At 40.3% G+C, this 7,032-nt stretch overlaps 1 non-coding gene across 1 annotated transcript; it reads left to right on the forward strand.

Annotated features, from left to right (window-relative positions):
• Nucleotides 1–3,345: 3,345 nt before the first annotated feature.
• trnan-guu (transfer RNA asparagine (anticodon GUU)) lies at nucleotides 3,346–3,419 on the forward strand. The gene has a single exon. It is a non-coding gene; the product is annotated as a tRNA-Asn (tRNA).
• Nucleotides 3,420–7,032: the final 3,613 nt, after the last annotated feature.

Here is a 7,032-nt window from a genome sequence, read left to right on the forward strand (position 1 = left end):
GTGAATAAATTTAATCTGATCTTTGTACTAAATGACTGACCCTTTATATTGAGACTGAGATGCTTGGTTTCAGACACCCCAGCTAAAGAAACATCACCCTTGTACACCTAACCCCGTCGAGCCCCGCCTTTCAATTAATTCATCTCTCATCCCAACACGCGCAATCTGCTTAATTTATTTTCGTTCGACAAAAAAATCGCCATGATCGTATTCAATCTGGGGAAAATTCGCTGCAAAACATAAGATCATCAGATCATAAGTGATAGGTGCAGAATTTGGCCATTAAGCCCATCAAATTTACTCCGCCATTCAATCATGGCTGGTCTATCTCTCCTTAACACCATTCTCCTGCCTTCTCCCCACAACCCCTGACACCCGCACTAATCAAGAATCTATTTACCACTGCCTCAAAAATATCCACTGACTTGGCCTCCACAGCCTTCTGTGGTAAAGAATTCCACAGTTTCAACACCATCTGACTCAAGAAATTCCTCCTAATCTCCATCCTAAAAGAACGTCCTTTAATTCTGATGCTATGTCCTCTAGTCCTAGACTCTCCCACAAGTTGAAACATCCTCCCCATTCTATTCAAGCCTTTCACGTACGTTTCAATGAGGTCCCCCCTCATTCTTCTAAACTCCAGCGAGTACAGGCCCAGTGCCGTCAATAAGTTAACCCATTAATTCCTGGGATCATTCTGGTAAAACTCCTCTCGACCCTCTCCAGAGCCAGCACGTCCTTCCTCAGATATGGTGCCTACAATTGCTCACCATATTCCAAATGCGGTCCGACCAGCGCCTTATAGAGTCTCAGCATTACATCCCTGTGTTTGTGTACAATCCCTCTCGAAATAAAGATGCTGGAAGAACTCAGCGGGTCGAGCAGCATCTATGGAGGCAAAGGGTTGGTGGACGAGATCTTGCAACTTCTGTGCCTCCTAATCTTCCATGCACTCCTTTACGGCGAGTATGTCCTTGCTTGGGAAGGAAGGTCAGACCTGTACACAAATGCCCCAAGACCCGTCTCACCAGGGCCCCATATAAGTGGAATAGATCCCTTCTAAGGGGATCTGAAGAAGGGTCTCGACCCGAAACGTCGCCCATTCCTTCTCTCCAGAGATGCTGCCTGACCTGCTGAGTTACTCCAGCATTTTGTGAATAAATACCTTCGATTTGTACCAGCATCTGCAGTTATTTACATATATTATACCCCCTAAAATTGTAATCAAATCTTATTGCAATGAACCCCATTGTGCGTTTTGCTTCGTGATGGTTTGATTCACCTTAACCTGAGGGGAAACATTTTACAATAGACAATAGACAATAGGTGCAGGAGTAGGTCATTCGGCCCCGAGCCAGCACCGCCATTCAATGTGATCATGGTTGATCATTCCCCGTTCCTGCCTTCTCCCCATACCCCCTGACTCCGCTATCATTAAGAGCTCTATCTAGCTCTCTCTTGAAAGCATCCAGAGAATTGGCCTCCACTGCCTTCTGAGGCAGAGAATTCCACAGATTTACAACTCTCTGAGTGAAAAAGTTTTTCCTCGTCTCCGTTCTAAATGGCCTACCCCTTATTCTTAAACTGTGGCCCCTGGTTCACACAAAGGCTAGTGGGTGTATGGAACGAGCTGCTGGGGGAGGTAGTTGAGGCAGGGACGATCGCAACTTTAAAGAAACATTTAGACAAGTACATAGATAGGATAGGTTTAGAGGGATATGGGCTAAGCGCAGGCAGATGAGACTAGTGTAGATGGGACATGCTGTTTATCGAGGGTAAGTTGGGCCGAAGTGTCTACGCGGTATGACTATGATTCTCTCTATGGCATCGCATATTACCTTACAAATGCAAATGCTCTAGGGCCCTTTAAACATTAATATCCTTCAATATCTGAACATCTGGGAAAGCAGAAAAGCTAATATAAAATTATGAGAGACATGGATAGGGTAGACACTCAGAACCTTTTTCATGGGGTGGAAATATCAAAGACTAGAGGACGGAACTTTAACATGAGAGGGGCAAAATGTAATGAAGATGTATTTTTTGACACTGGGTTTCTGCAATAATGGAGGCAGGTAGGATAGTCGAGATTAAGAGGCCTTTAGACAGGCAGGGCACCTCAGTCTGAAGAGGGGTCCCGACCCTAAATGTTGCCCATTCCTGTTATACAGAGATGCTGCCTGTCCCGCTGAGTTACTCCAGCGTTTTGTGTCTATCTGCTTTTAGACAGGCAAGTGGCTATGGGGCAGGGAGAGATGTGAATTATGTGCTGGTCGTGGACTTTAACTTGGGATCACGTTCAGCACAGGTGTTGTGGGCCGAAGGGCCTGTTCCTGTGCTGTACTGTTCCATGGTCTTCGTCCTATGTTCAGTTGTTCTCATTCACCATTCACTAAACTCTGTTCTAAATGAATTGCAACAATGGTTTTAATGTCTGTCGGGTCAAAATAATTTATGTTTTGTTCAATTGGTTAAAGATAATAATTATTATTTCTGTTTTGCTTAATTGGTTAAAAATTCCAATGACGATCGAAGTCATGATCTAAACTCATATTAATGCCCAGAAGGTTTTTTTTTGCTTTAGCTTTTTTAGACTTTCTGTAAAATGAATGTTTCTTTAAAAAATCGGTCTCGTCGAAGCTCCACAGAGCAATGCAATTGTGTGATCGATTTAGTTTTTCGAGTTGTATGTAAAGATCTTGATGCCGAGCAAACAAAATGTAATTGCAACCGCTTTTATGAAGCTGCAGGAAATACAAAATTCTTAAGGGGTTGGACAGGCTAAATGCAGGAAGATTGTTCCCGATGTTGGGGAAGTCCAGAACAGGGGGTCACAGTTTAAGGATAAGGGGGAAGTCTTTTAGGACCGAGATGAGAAAGTTTTTTTTTCACACAGAGTGGTGAATCTGTGGAATTCTCTGCCACAGAAGGTAGTTGAGGCCAGTTCATTGGCTATATTTAAGAGGGAGTTAGATGTGGCCCTTGTGGCTAAAGGGATCAGGGGGTATGGAGAGAAGGCAGGTACGGGATACTGAGTTGGATGATCAGCCATAATCATATTGAATGGCGGTGCAGGCTCGAAGGGCCGAATGGCCTACTCCTGCACCTATTTTCTATGTTTCTATGTTACACACGTTCATTAGCCATGGGAGCAGAATCAGGCCATTCGGCCCATCAGTATTGAAGGGGTTAATGGGCTTCAGCGCCGTTTAGACTTGCAATGCACCGAACACAATTTCTAAATGGCTATTAAGTAATCACCTTCCTGTTTACTCAACAATTGCAGACAGAAAGGGAAGGAGTTATTGCACTAATACAGTGCTCGCAAACGATGACAGCCAGTTGGTCTCTGTGGCGCAATCGGTTAGCGCGTTCGGCTGTTAACCGAAAGGTTGGTGGTTCGAGCCCACCCAGGGACGCTCCAACATTTTTCACTGACAACCTCTTTTATAGGGTCTCAGATACATGGACAAATTTATAAACTGGTTCACTCTAAATAATGAAGAAAAAATGTTGCATTAATTAAATCAAAGAAACTGTTGTCCTGTATTGCTTTTATTATAATTGGGAGACGGGATAATTTCTTAGAGCTTATCCAGTTTGCATTTATAGTAGCAGTGTTTTAGTTAATATCTTTAATATTGTTCCTACAAGTAGAGTGCATGTTCCCTTTAATGAAAAGAAAAATGTATTGAAATATTTTCTTCCAAATGATATGCGTGCATCCGTGTTATTCATGGCCTTGTTTTCTTGTCATGTATTTGTTCTACGCTGGATTCCAATCCAGGAACATCACTGTAACCATAAATCAGGGGTATTTAAAAGTGATTTCCCCTCAAAATAATAGTCTTTATTGCCGAAATTGTAAATGTAAGCAATCTCGAGGCCACCGTTTGACTTTTAAAGTTATAAAATGTTTAGTACATTTTACCTTAACTTTATTTTTTAATTCAAGTTCACTGTGGACATGAATGTCAACACTGCTGCCCAGACTTTATATTATATTTGTTTACGTCGAACAATTGTGCCCTAATATATAAAACACAGCCATTTTGAAATTGCCTTCGAAAAGCAACCTCGCTGAGATAGCCTAGCACGAAATTTTATGCTTCTGATCTGAGTCCTCTTTGTTTCTTAGGCAGCAGTGTAGTCGTTGGTGTCTTGGAAATAATTGAACTTTATTTTACTAGAACTATACCTCTGCATGTCAATATTATTAATTAAACCTCCATTACCGATCATTACAATGTGATTCGGATTAACCGAATGCCAGCTGTCTTGGCTCTGAATTGCAATAGAATATATTTTGCCCTAATTTAATGGCTCTATTCGGACCGTTTAGGTTTGTTCTTCACACATGTATTTGTATCCACTTCGTTCACCTTGGGTTATTAGTCTATTTCAATACAATACCCCTTCTCTCTTTCAATACAAAATGTATTTAATTCGAATAGCTATGACAATCCTTCAGTCAGTCCCCATTGCTATAATTTACAGGCCGCATATTCTGTAAAGTGATTTTTGTGCGGTCTAAATAGACGATTGGATTCAAATTTGAGTTTAAATCGGCTGAATATGCCAACTATATTTTAAGCCATTTCCATGAATTGATACTTTATATCACACCAACATTTGATCTATCTAACCAGTGAACTCGTCCAATAAATTTGACACGTTATTTAATATTGTAAATTAATATCATTGAATTTTGACAATTCTCTCCAATGCCTCCTCGTTATTGTTGCTGTTCCCCACGTTTCAATGCCAATGATTCCATTTCTTTTTGATGCACTGTTAACCCATCAGTACTACAAGTTACTTTGTCCACTTTTATGCTTGAATATTGCTCCTTTACACTATCTGTTTCATCACGTTTAGTGCAACATTTGAACAATTGCTAGGTTGTTTGTGTCAGAAATCCGAATAAGCAGAATCTCACTTATTTCAATGAAAACCCCATCAAATAATTCGTAGCTAGACACAAAAAGCTGGAGTGACTCAGCGGGACAGGCAGCATCCATGGAGAGAAGGAATGGGTGACGTTTCGGGTCGAGACCCTTCTTCAGACTGGTTAGGGATAAGGGAAACGAGAGATATAGACGCTGATGTGGAGAGATAAAGAACAATGAATGAAAGATATGCAAAAAAGTAGCTACTGTTTCTGTATAGTTGCTGGATATGCCAGCTGCATTTGAAGTTATTTCCAGGAATTGATATTTATTTCACAACATTTTTTGTTCTTTCAACCAATAGACTCGTCAAATAAATTCCACGTGCCATTTCACGTTGTAAACTAATACAGTTTCTATCATTGAAAGCGATAGTTGCTAGTCAAAACGTATAATATCATGTATTTAATTTGTCAAACATTTCATTATCTGCTGCAGTTACCTGTTTAAATTTGACAAGAGCTGCCAAAGAAAGTATTCACCAATACTTTGCAAACTGAACCGCGTAGGAACATTAATCAATGCGTTTTCATATGGCGGTTTATTCTGCATAAATATATTCAGATATAAAATGTGCGATGACCATGTTGATAATATTTATTGCCAGCATGTTAAACAACATGTGTAGGAAGGAACTGCAGATGCTGGTTTAAACCGAAGGCAGACACAAAATGCTGGAGTAATTCAGCGGGACAGGCAGCACCTCTGGGGAGAAGGAATAGGTGACGTTTCGGGTCGAGACCCTTCTTCAGAAGGCTTCTTCTGTTCGTCCGAAGAAGGGTCTCGACCCGAAACGTCACCCATTCTTACTCTCCAGAGATGCTGCCTGACCTGCTGAGTCACTCCAGCTTTTTGTGTCTATCTTCTGTTGAACAATATTTTCTGTTCTAACTCCAGTGTCATTATTGATCATTTTACTTCTCTATTCAAGTCAACCTCTCATCTTCAGGTTGACTGAGCTCGTTCTGTTACTGCCTTTTTTGATCCTGGTTTATTTCCTCCCCATTTCTTCATACGTTGTCTGCCGGCCGAGCGAATATATTCCGGGTGAAAGGGAAAGCAACAGAAGTAACACGAAAATCTCTGGTTGCTGAGTTGGCTCATCTTCATCCACAATAATAACGTAACGGCAGACCTTATTTTCCGCCATGTAGATTAGGTTTGGGATTAAAGTCTTTTCTGATGGCGACCTAAACTTGGTTAACTTCTGGACATAGGTGTCTTTACACAAAATATCATCAATACAGTAGGTCCAGTAATCATTTGCTTCTTTGCATGATTTAAAAGAATAGCCACAAATAACAACAAATCTAATAAAACATGAACAGTGACTCTTTGTAAATTATGCGGGAAACGATATCAGTGGGTTGAAACAGGACGTGTTCCTTCATTTAAATGTTGTGGTGTTTCAAAGTAATTACTTAAATGCAACGCTTTCACATTGCCAGTGTAGCAATGTTGTTATATTACACAAAAATAAAACGCATTATTAATTGCTGTTATTAACTAATTTTCGCAGCTGGGTTATTTTCCAAATTTGTGCAACTTGATTCATTTTCTTGGATGTAGTGTTTCAATCAGAGATCTCTGGTCACGGCAAGTAAGTTTCAACAATGCTAAATCTCCCTCTCACTGTCACATCAGATTGTTCCTAATTATTCTACAGTATGGTTTGTTAAAAGGGAAATAAGAATGTGAAAGAAAGGAATGGAAAACGCCTATTGGCAAGAGAAGGGAAAGGAAATTAAATAGAAATTGCGTGCTCATATTCAATAACATTCTTTACCAGTTTAGATATGTATCATTTACAGCAACGACGCTGCCCAGTTGCCATTTGTCTCTTTGCATCTGCCCCTTAAAAGAAGATTGCATTCTGATAGCAATGTATTTGAAATAATGCTGTCTGAAGTTAAAATTAGCATGATTTCTAATTTGTGTGATGCATTGCATTGGAAGTAGCAAATATCTAATGTGTTATAACCTTCTGCACATTTGTAATGGTATCAATCCAGCTCCAAATATCATGGATCCCACTCAGCTCACAAAGGCTGCATACAGCTATCTGTATTTTTTTATTGTTCTG

The sequence above is a fragment of the Rhinoraja longicauda genome, chromosome 29 (assembly GCF_053455715.1).
Source record: "Rhinoraja longicauda isolate Sanriku21f chromosome 29, sRhiLon1.1, whole genome shotgun sequence".
In the NCBI taxonomy this organism is placed as follows: Eukaryota; Metazoa; Chordata; class Chondrichthyes; order Rajiformes; family Arhynchobatidae; genus Rhinoraja; species Rhinoraja longicauda.